General features: G+C 32.3%; 1 protein-coding gene across 1 annotated transcript in view; it reads left to right on the top strand.

Annotated features, from left to right (window-relative positions):
• Positions 1-12,727, top strand: part of LOC118201720 (ribosomal protein S6 kinase 2 alpha-like) — a 151,731-nt gene that overhangs the window by 89,353 nt on the left and 49,651 nt on the right. The gene's annotated exons all lie outside the window — the stretch shown is intronic.

The following is a 12,727-nucleotide window of genomic DNA, read 5'->3' as shown; positions in this document are numbered from 1 at the left end:
TCAGATCATGTATTTGGCTTGCATGCAATTTCAATTTGTGACTGCTGTCTTATATAATAATGAAGTTCATAGTAATACTACTTCTTGTAAGTAAATGACTTAATTATTATAGGAAAAATCATATTTAGAGATTCATTAGCATTTCCAGAAGTACTTAAAATTGTTTGCACTAGTTGATATCATTTAATAGTTTATTAAAGGTCGGTGCTGAGAAAAGTTAGCACTAACTGTTAAAAATAACTTTTACTGATTTTTGTCTTGAATTCCTTGTAACTGATGGTATTAATTCTTGCATCAGAAAACTGTCTGTGAGGTCTGGTTCATTAAATCAGTATACAAAATAAAACTTACTAAACTATTATTATTTGTAATGCTATAATGTATGCATGTAAAGACATGAGGTGCTGTAATCTAAATGGTACAAACTATTATGTAAATAATTAGATTTGTTAAACATTGAGTATAAAAGCTATGCTTGTAAATAATATATTATCTTTTGTTCATTACTTCACATGTACAAAGAGGGGGGAGGCCATTTTGCTGTTTAAGCAATGTATTGCTTTACTTTGTTGTATTTCTACTTTGTTGTATGTGTGATTCTTTTTTAATATATGAGAATTCAGAACATTCAGAGTTCAGTTTAGGCAATGCTGACACTTAAACTTTTAAATGCAGCTAGGCAATCTATGTGAATGATGTTTTTATAAGAATTTTATAAATATAAAATTCTCCTTAAACTCAGAGCATGAGAGCATGGATATTTTAAAATTGGTTTATTTAATAGAAAGAAATAAAAATAATAAAAAGTAAATTAAGTAAAGATGAAGTTAACGGTATGCAGGATTAACATAATGATGCACAGACAGTCCTTTACACAAAGTTCCTCCGGCGTTGATAGGATATAGTAATTCCAGCTAGTTTTAAATAGTATGATCATCTAAAGTCATCACAGCTAAAGGTGAGAATTAAAACGAAGAATCAGCTCCATAAACTCTTGAAGACGAGCGAGCCGTCTGCTCACGTTCTCCTTCCGTTCTCGACTACATCTGTCGACTGTCTCTTGCTGTCTGGGATGATTCTTACTGCACTGGGCGATGCTGATGACGTCATCTGGTACTCTAATTCAGCATCGGGAGGTGATTGATTCCCATAGCTTCGGCCAGCCTGAAGAGGCATCGTCCTCGATGTCTGTTGAATGGACATCACTGTCATGTACCTGCAAAGATAATTTAAAAAAAGGAAAAAGAGTGTATCAAGTCCTTAGGTTTTGAGCTGATACAAACATCAAATCAATTTGACCATGGCTTCATATGGTCAGCTGCAGTAGATGTCAAATTCGGTCCTTCATGGCATCCTACTTTCTCGACTTCATATCTGTCATTTGGTCTTACAGCTATGATTTTATACAGTTCATGAAATTTTGGTCGTAGTTTCAAACCAGTCCCATATTGAGTTCTCTGGATGGCTACCAAGTCGCCAATCTTGTATAGTTTCGGTTTCTTACGTTTCTTGTTGAATTGTTTTCCATTCTTTTCTTGAATCTTCAAAATGTTGTTTTTAGCATCTTCTCTCATTTCATCATGTTCTTGTATCAATTGTTTTAGATATTCTTCATTCAATATCTCACTAATTCTCAAATCTTCTTTATTCTTCATTTTCCTGCCTATGAGAAGCTCAAACGGTGAATATTTCGTACTTCTCGTAGTTGTACTGTTGATGATTCTCTGAACATCTGGAACATACTTAAACCATTTCGTTGAATCTTCATGTGATAATTTCGACAAAACAGAAATCAAAATTCTATGTATTCACTCAATTTTTCCGTTACCTCTTGGAATACCGGTAGTAATTTTGACATGTTCTATGCCTTCTGCACAATAAGCTGAAATTCTTTCGATGTAAAGGCACTACCTCGATCTGAAATGATTCTGGCTGGATTCCCAAATACAGTCTGTTGTTGCTTCAATTTCGAAGTAACTTCTTGCGTAGTTGGTGATTTCACTGGATAGAAGCAAGTAAATTTCGTAAAAGCGTCGACAACAGTCAGAATGTGTTGGTATCTCTTGTTCGTTGATGGAAGAGGTCCAATAAAGTTGACATAGTACGTACTCAAAGGAACATTTTCTTTCGGTACAGGATGAAGAAATCCTTCTGCTTTTCCTTGCTTCTTGTTGTACAGTATACATTCTATACAATTAGCAATTACTTTTTCAACTTTGCATTTCAGTCTGGGAATATAGAATTCTTGCTCTACAGCATTCACAGTTTTATCTACGGCAAAGTGACCTTTTTTATGTACCTTCTGTATGATTTCATTCTGTAGGGATTCTGGCACTACTAGAAGATCTTTACCATTTTCAAATTTGTACAAAATATCATTTCTCATGAAGAATCCATTTTCTTCTCCCTTCTCAACTAAATTCTTGATCAGTTTCACATGTTCATCTTCATTCTGTTGTTGTACTAACCGAATCTTCTCAGTTACATCGGATGTGTATGATGTTAAAATTCAAGCATTTCTACTTAAAGCATCAGCATGTTTCATTTGGCTTCCTGAACGATGTACACTGCTCAAAAAAAAAAAAAAAAAAAAAAAAAAAAAAAAAAAGGACAGTCCTATAACTCCCGATCTACTGGGCCGATTGACAAAATTCAAACTGCGTTCTTCATGTCTCGAAAGCGCGACTTAGGATATATATTAGATTTATATATAGCACTATTCTAACACAGGTATTTTGACACAAAATCGGACTTTTTCTGAAATAACATACCCATTTTTTTACATATTTCGATTCTACGACTCAAATTACGCCTAAATATGAAATTTTGTAAAATTTGGAGCAAAATTTACGGAGAAATTCACAAATTTATGTTGGCACTATTTTGTCAGTTTGCGCCAAGAATAGTTCACTTGGCGAACTTCTTAATATATGGCAACCTAGTTTCCTTTCCCGTGACAGGAAAAAAAGTCACCATTGTTCCTTTTTTCCAAATAATATTCTTTATATTGTATTTTTAATTATAACTTATTATTTTAAGTAATTTTTCTTTTTCGAATTTCATTTTAATTCTTTAAGTTGCATGGTTTTTTTCAAATAACTGTTTTAAAAATTTCTATTTACCTATTCGAACTGCATAAATAAAGGTGCAGCGTTTATTTTTTTTCAAATAGTTTTCTTTATATATATTTTTTGTCATAGTTATTATTTTAGGCAATTTTTAAATTCTTATACATTTATTTTAATTGTTTGTGTTGCATTGTCTCGTCAGATAATCGTTTTAAAATTTTCTATTTATTCCTTCGAACTGAGCATTTTAAATAAATTTTCCAGAATTTGATTTTATTTGAATTGCGTTTCTTTCGGAGGAATACTTTGTAACCCAGATTACGATGCGTTTGAAAACTGCATATATTAAAAGAGCAAATACAGTAAAGCATAGTTAACACGCCTTTCAATGTTCCGTTCAGAAAAGATATATATAAATAAGAGAGATGTATAACCGACATTTTAACTTAGGATGACTTGCATACACTGCTTTAAACAGTTTTATCATTGTGCCCATTGCTTTACACAATTTTATCCTACATTTGGCTTCTTAAATGTTATTCATATTTTACTCAAATATTTTATTTTTGAAATCGCAAGAATCAAATATCATAAGATTAAAAAGTTTTAAATTTAAAAAAAAAAATACAAATACTAAATTTTACCCAAAAATTTATTTTTTCTTCTCTTTTTCTTCTGGCATTCTACTTTATTCTTGCTCTTTTTCCATAGGCATTCCGCAAGTATATTAAAAAGCATCCAACTTTTTGAAATATCTTGATATTTCTGACAATCATTTTAAATAAAGTTATCGCCTTCCATTTCATAAAGGCCTACAAACGGCCGAGCGGTAAAGTTGCTGAACACTGGTAGTTCACTCCGGGGTTCGAATCCCGGTAAATGGGCTGGTTGCATGGGTGTTTTCGTGGATTTTCTCATGTGTACCGTGTATGCCAGCTGGTTTCCTTTGAAAGTTCTTCACAAAGGCATCCTTTCTTTTAGGCAGATAACCCTGCTTTGACGTAACTTAATAATCCAGTTCAATCCATTTCATCAATATTTGGTCAGAGCCTTTATCAGTCTTTAGAGGCTAAACATTTTGAAGGTATGAGATGAAAGAAAAGACTGGTTTCATCAAGAGGTTTTGGTTTATTTAATTATGACAAAGCACACTAGGGCTATCTGCCTAAGGGGAGGGATGCCTTCATGGAGGACTTTCTAAGGAAAACTGGCTCGCATACACGTTACACATGGGGAAAACCACGAAAAGGCCCATGCAGCCAGCCCGTTCGCGGGATTTGAACCTTGGACCGAACTACCAGAGTTCAGCGACTTTACCGCTCGGCCGCTGTTTCATCAGGAGGGGAAAAAAAACGCCTTTAGGTGACATTCACATACAATACTGGATAAACTCCTGAATCTTCAAATAATTCGACTGAGAAAATCATGGGATTCTCCATCTATGGTACGATATGATGTTCTATAACGTAATTTAAATTTATACAACCATATAGTCTAAAACCAGTCGCTCTTCACTTTAATCTGCAATGATATCGTTTTTGTCTTTTCTGATAACACAAGCTCAATTGATGGTATTTGCTGGTCTACATGCCCAAGTGTTTTCTCTTTGAATGCCTAAATTCTTTGAAGTAACCTGAAAGGATATTCAAAAGCGTCCAACTTTTTGAAACATGTTGGTATGTCTAAGAGCCAAATTTTCCCTGCAAATTTTTGCTTGCTTTTCTCCCTAATTTTCTTCTTTCCTTCTACAGTTATTTTAAGTACTCACACAAGAAAATTAAGATTTTTCGACTGCTAGACTTCCATACATTTTGCATTCTTGTCAATTTTTTAAAATATCAATTATATGAATTGCGTTTCAGCTAAAGATAGCTTTTCATTTTTTAGTCATTTTAGCTATAAATAAAGTTTAAAGCTAAGTCCAAAGGATAAATAATTTAATTAAAAGATTTTTGCTAAATGACAAAGAAATAAAACAGTCCAGCAGGGTTTATTCTGTACCACAGAGTGACCCGATTCTTATATCGGCTGAAACAATCTAAATCATATTAAAGATCATGTTTTTTTATACAATCTATAACGCGAGGGAAAAATTAGCTTCTTAAAACATTTTTTCTAAGAAGATTAATATAAAAATTATATTTATATATATATTTTTAAAGCTGGGACTTGAACCAAACTGTCAAACTTTTAAAGTTTAATTTACATGGTGGTTATAATTAAAGTTCCAATTTGAAATGGTCATAAAAGGAAAACTACCGGACCAAATGTTATCAAACTTGGGAATCGGGTAAAGGAGGTTATCGGAATTTATTTTCCGCGGGAAAAAAAAAAAGAGTTAAAAAACTCACCACCAGGGGGAAAATGGCGCTGTATACAATATTGTTAAATGAAATAAGACACGAAAACATCTGCTTAATATGCGTTTAATATTTTCCGAAACGTGTTACAAAGCAGGTTCAATGTAGCGTCCAGCATTTTCCGAAAGTAAGTTAAATCCTGTTACTGCATTCTTGACAGCAGCTCTTAGCATATCAGGAGGAATGTTACGGACATGTCAGTGTATCACATTTTTCATTTCTGCCAAATTGTTTAGATTATCACCATAAACAGTGCTTTTGAGATAATCCCATAGCCAAGAGTCACAGAGGTTGAGGTCTGGTGGGAAGAGGGGAAGTGTTGGCTTATAAGAGTTTCATTCGTGAAATGTTGCCTAAGTAACTGTGCGACACACGTGAGGTGGGGCCCAGCCCTGCATAAAAATCGTAGTATCTAAAATGCCACGTTACTGCAGTTCATGTATCACGAAACATTTTAACATTGACTCTAAGTGAGCTGCAATCACAGTGGTCCAGCTGTCGACTGCTCTTCAGAGAAAAATGGTTCAGTTATAATACTAGCTGTCATTTAACACTAAACGGTGTGGAATGACTGCTATGCAATCGAATGCAGTAGGAGAATGCAATAGAACTAGATAGATAACATGAGAGATTTCTTTGGCCCAAATCGATTAAAAGCGTTTTGAATCAGTATCTTCATGTTTTAGTGCCAAATTCAGACTTCAAAAATTACTAATTAGCGATCTGTAAGAAAACGATTTCCAGATTGTACGCACTTGTGCGAGTGATTTGTTCTCACATTTTCTAATCGCTAATTCGTGGTTTTCACGGACGAATTTCTCACTTACACGGATGGCGCACACGACTTTTATCGAATTTAACGCCTTTAAATGGTAATTTGCCTACTTCAAAGTTTCTTAAGGGTATACAACATATTAAACCCGTGTAACAAAAGGTTAAGTTAGATTCCGACCCATATTTCGTTTAACAATATTGCATACAGCACCATTTTCCCCTGGTGGTAAGGTTTCGAACTTTCGTTTTTCCGCGGAAAATAAATTCCCATGACATCCTTTACATGGTTACAAAGTTTGATAATATCCAGTAGTTTTCCTTTTATGACCGTTTTAAAGTGAAATTTTAATTATAACCACCCTGTATATTATTAAATTTTAATTTGAAGCTATGCGTTTTATGTATACCATGCGTAAGATTTTCGCTTTTATGGTAAAAATAAAGAATCGAAGCAAATATACTTAGGATATTAGACCAAAACTGAAAAAATTTCCCCTCCCTCCGAAAATAAAATATTGAAACTTCGACCATGAATTTATTGAATTATCGAAATATTCAATTTGACTTATCTTCTAAGTCCTAGTTCCGACAACAATTCTGTAAAAATTTCCGAATTACTGAAGCTGAAGTAAAAGGTTTAGTATATATTCACTGTATGTTAATAAAGTAATAAGAGTGTAACAAAAAATAGATTATAGAATTTACGCTGATGCAACTATTTGTCTGAATGCACAACATGTAATGGAAGAGAAGGCTTGTAGAGATCTGTTTTTGACATGCCTCTAAAAGTAGATATCATACTCCTTTTGTCTCTTCAATGTCAAAATCTTTCCTTTGAGAGGCCTTTAGTTTTGGGGAGGAAAAAATCATAAGAAGGCAAATTTAAAGAACATGCAGGACAATTAAGTACACATACTTATTTTCGGAGCACAAGCGGTTCTTCGATTGGTTATTGAATAATGAAAAGATGCATTGTCATGCAATACAAGACATTTGGAATACGTTTTCTGACTGAAAACGTAAGATTAAAAGTCATTTGCTTAATCCACAGCCATTTACAAGTCAACTTCTCGGGCAATTGCAGAATCGTTTTGATCCTAAGCTTGTAAGACAAACGTAATATCACTGGATTTAAACACTTCTTTAATCTTCCGAGAACGTTCCTTCTTTAGCTCATATTCCAAGAATATTAAATGAATACAATTATTGTAAAAGAAATTGAATATTCATTTGCACTACGGCTTGGTAGTTTACTAACAAGTTAACAAAATTTAAATTCTGCTTTATTGTCTAAGAATACAATATTTTAAATGTTTATAAATAAAATATTAAATTGGAGATTTAATTGGAGCCTCACCAGTTGCCTAGCATTTGAAGATTGTTAAATACTAATTGTTTGTTGCGAAGTCTAACCCAGGCTGCATAGTTGGTTTTCGTAGTTTTCTAGGTTCTCTGTACAAAGGTTCTCTATGAAAGCATCTTAATTAAATAGCTCCCATGTTCTTTCTATGTTCAAATAAACAACTAACCTAGTTTAAGCGCGATTTCCAAGGGAAGTTACTAGCAAAACCCGAATACTCATTAAAAATCATGTAGCTTGCCAATCGGGAGTAACATGAAAGTTACGGCACCAATAATTGAATTGCTGTTACGGTACGCTGTTTCTAAACTTAGATGGTCATTCCTTAATTAAATAGCCCACCAGCGGCCGAGCGGCAAAGACGCTGATCATTGGTAGTTCGGTCCGAGGTTCGAATCTCGCGAACAGGCTGGCCGCATCGGCGTTTTCGTGGTTTTCCCCATGTATAACTTGTATACGAGCCAGTTTACCTTAGAAAGTCCTCCACGAAGGCATCCCTCCCTTTAGGCAGATAGCCCTCGTGTGCTTTGCCATAATTAAGTAATCCAATCCAATCCTTAATTAAATATAATTGATTTGTAACTTCTACTGGAACTGACGGTAAGAATTGAAGTGCAAATAAATAATATCGTGTGCAGTCTTGATTAATATAAAATTTAAAATATTTACATAGAAAAATATTTGCATTCAGACAGAAAGTTTTTTGAAATATTTGCAATTACTTTATAAGAAGGATTTATTAATAACCGTAATAATTACTTATTGTATTACTGATGATTAGGATTCAGTTCTTGACAATTACATTCTAAATTAGAATTTTAAGGATATAATGAAAATACGCTACGCACAAAAATACATTTTAGGATTAAAATGAGTTGATTTTTTGTTTTAAAACTTCTTAATTCATTTAGTAAACATCGTATCCTCGTTGTTTATTGAATCCAGAATGTTGGTGTCGTTTATAGAATTATTCTTACTTGTCCACAGAATCTGCTGACTTATCCAGCCATTAAGTAGCTGCAGATCATTTCTACATAACCATTGAACTTCCATTAATTCAGTCTCTAGAGTGCTGTATGTTTATATCATAATTTGACTTTTATAAATATGATTATTCTAAATATTATGTTTCTATAAAAATATACTGTGCTTTAAAAATGTGGATGATAGTATCAGCCGCTCTTTCAGCCACTTCAAAAGCAGCAGTTTGTTTAGAAATAAATTATGCAGTTAATGTCATAAAATTCAAATAAATATAAAACAAAAATTCTCAGTTTTAGACAATTCGATTTAAACGAAGTAAAGTAGCAGACGATAAAACGCTGAAGATAAAAATTTACTCTTATTTTTTTAAAAAAAGGAAGATAGAGAGAAATTTAAAAAAAATAGTTAAAAATTTGAATAATATCATCTATAATTAAAAAAAATAGCTTTTCATATAGTATTAATAAATATTTATTACGCTTCATTGAGGGGGAAAAATGTCATATAATTAATTCTCCGTAAAATCTTACTTGAAATTTAAGGTTAAAAATAGCTGTGGCAATTCACTGTAACAAAAATCCATAGACCACATTTGGCATTATTATTGCTCAAAAAAAAAAAAAGATGCCAAATTTCAAAACTCGAAAATATGTAAATTCGTGTATATCTTGGAAAATTTTGAATTTTCCAAGGAATGAATGGAAAATTTTTTGCAGATATGCTTAAAAATACACCTACTTTAAGATGATGGTAAAAATTTTATAGGTTATAATTCAAAATTTTTTTTGAAAAATTTATAAAAAATATTTAAAAATAGAAATTTAAAAAATAAAACACAAAAAAAGGATAAATTTTATTTGGAATGAACCTAAATTTCGAAATGTGAGAGAAAAAATCAAAAAAGTTTAATAAAAAAAGAGATATTAATAAATATTTGCCAAATTCAATTAACATTGAGGAGCTAATATTTTAAAAACTACTCATACGATTTTTACAAAACTTGGTATTCTGGCATAATTTGAGACGTAGAATCGAAATTTGGAAAAAAAGTGGTATGTTATTTCAGAAAAAGTCCGATTTTGTGTAAAAATACCTATGTTAGAATAGTGCTATATATAAATCTAATATATATCCTAAGTCGCGCTTTCGAGACATGAAAAACGCAATTTGAATTTTGTCAATCGGCCCAGTAGAACGGGAGATATAGCACTGTCCCTTTTTTTTTTTTTTTTTTTTTTTTTTTTTTTTTTTTTTTTTTTTTTGAGCAGTGTACAATTTCGTAATCGAATTCTTCAATAAACGTTGCCCATCTCGCAATTTTAGGAGTTAGATCTTTCTTATCTAAAGTTTTCTGAAAAGCACTACAATCAGTTACAATTTTGAATTTAGTTCCTAACAAATAGTTTCGAAATTTCTTCAGAGCTTCTATTACTGCAAGGGCTTCTAATTCGTAACTACAGATTTCCTCTTGCTGCGGCGAAGTCTTCTTACTCATATACTGGATTGGGTGATAATTACCATCATCAGAGAATTGGAGTAATATCGCACCAAAGCCTTGACTACTAGCATCAGTATGAAGTTCTAATGGATATCGTTGCCTAAATATGTGTAGAACAGGTGCTTGAGAAAGAATTTCTTTTAATCTGCAAAAAGCTTCCTGTTGTTCGGAATCGAACTTAAAACCAATACCTTTTCTAAGTAAGTCACTAACAGGTTTAGCTATTTTAGCATACTGAGGAATGAATTTACGGAAATATCCCGTTAGTCCTGAAAAGCTTTGAAGTTGTTTACAGTTACGCGGTTTTGGAAAGTTTCGAACAGCAACAGTTTTGGAAGGTGATGGTTGAATAGTTCCGTTTTCGATTACATGTCCCAAAATTCAATTTTACGTTTTAAGAATTGGCACGATTTGAAATTTATATGTAATCCATACTCCGAAGCAGTTTTGAGTACTCTTTCTAATTTATCTAAACATTCAACTTCATCATTAGCCGGTGTGACTATATTATCCATATAAATAATTAGTACACCTTCATTTAACAAGTCACGAAATATACCTTTGAAAAACATTTGGACTAATACATAAACCAAAAGAAGCTTTAAGAAATTCGTAGATACCATTATGTGTTACAAATGTGGTATATTTGGTGCAATTTTCGTCTATGTCTACATGAAAAAAGCCATTTTTCAAATCTAGTGTCATGAAGACTTTTGACTGTTCTAAGCGATCAAGTACTTCCGGAATTAAAGGCAGTGGAAATTTGTCTTTAATAATCTTCTTATTTAATTTCCGATAGTCTACACATAAACGTTTCGAATTATCATGCTTGTTACACAAGACAATAGGGGCCGCATAGTTAGAGCTGCTAGGTTTTATTATTTTTTCTTTCAGCCATTCTTTAATTTGATCGTCAACAATTTTTTGCTCCGCGAAAGACATGTATCTTCTATTTTGACAGACAGGAATTTCATCGCATAAATTTATTTGCATCTTGAAGTCAGATTGTCTATTTTTCTGAGGCTGGTACGAATTAATTAAATTACACAGTCTTTCTTTATGTTCTGCATTTGAAATGTGCGATAAATCAATCTCGTTGACAGAAATAGCATTCACCAGATGTGAAAGGTAATTAAACGTCGAGCTACTTCTGCTTTCGGGACTTTTGTTTACATTAACAGAGACGTCAGACGATTGAGAAAGATCATAAACATTCTTCAATGAAACAGCAATATTCAAATTTCCCATAACGCAACGAACGTTAGAATTTCAATATGACTCGGCAGTTATCAAGTTTACATTACTTTTATTCCGATGAGAAATTATTTGAAGGCCATTCTCGGTAAAAGAGAAGTTAAACCGATTCAATACATCCAAACCTAATACAGTTTGATTACATAAGGACTTAACAACATAAATTTTCATATGAAGTGAAAAACTATCAATTGAAATATCAGAAATGAAAACGCCGATGGAGTACGTTTGCTTTGATTCAATTCCGTTTAACGTGATATCGCTACATTTTAAATTAGGAGAACCAATGTGCTTGTGTAACTCTACGCTGCATATCGTTACATCTGAACCGCTGTCAACTAAACTATCAACTAAATGATTATTTATTTCTACAGTCTTCATAATTCTATCCTTGTCAAAAATTTGTTGAATTAAAGCTGCTTGTTTCTCGGGGGTCTGCTCTGGACAGTTCACTGAATAATGCCCAAACTTCTTACATTTTATACCCTTCGATTTGTTTACACAATGCTTTGAATAATGCCCAAATTCCTGGCAATTAAAACATTTGACCTTATTAACGTTAGATTGATTTCGGTTTGATGACGCAAGCTTACTTCTATCTTTAACTTGAGTGTCTACTTTCGGTTTTGGATTTTTAAACTTATCATTGTCCGATCTCATTTTATCATAAATTTTAAGTCTTTGTTTAAATTCAGTTATTGTTTCGCAACCATATAGTATAGCTCCTCACTACAGAATCGGGAATACCATCAATAACATATTTAATTAATGAAGCATCTTCAATGTTACCTCGCGAACACATTTCTTTCATTTTCAAAAAATACTCATCTAAAGATTCATTAGGCATTAATTTACGCTTACATAACATTTCATGCAACTCGGCAGAATTAAAAGCTTTACCATATTCAGATTTCAAAAGCTTTTTTAACTTACACCAGTCATTAACTTTAGGTTCACTCTGAATAAATAGTTTTGCTTTACCTTTTAATGATCTTTTAGCAAAAACTAATTTATGCAAATCACTCAATTTTAAAGAATTTATAACATCTTCAAATTCATAATCCATTTATCAACATTTTCATATGCATTACCAGAAAAAGGATTAACAATACTTTCAATATCAGAAAAACTAAGATGAGGTTTAAAATGATCTTGAATTGGAAGTTGCATACTGTTATTTACTTGAGACTTGTTAAAACCAGGATTGTCTCTTCGATTATCATCAAGCATTACTTCAGAAATTTTATTAATAGTTTCATCTTCAATATCACTATTTTCTTCATGCAAAATATTTTCAAATAATACAGATAAATCACATAGGAAAGAGACAATTCGGGTTACTACTTCTGTTTTTAAACCTTCTGAATTTATGCACAATACATTGCAAACTTTAATTAACTCATTCAAAGTAAAACTATTCTGCACTGCA

The sequence above is a fragment of the Stegodyphus dumicola genome, chromosome 7 (genome assembly GCF_044657685.1).
Source record: "Stegodyphus dumicola isolate Sdum_Otavi_A_Nest chromosome 7, ASM4465768v1".
Classification (NCBI taxonomy): Eukaryota; Metazoa; Arthropoda; class Arachnida; order Araneae; family Eresidae; genus Stegodyphus; species Stegodyphus dumicola.
Note: the sequence above shows the minus strand (reverse complement) of the source record. Positions and strands in the feature narration are given on the sequence as shown.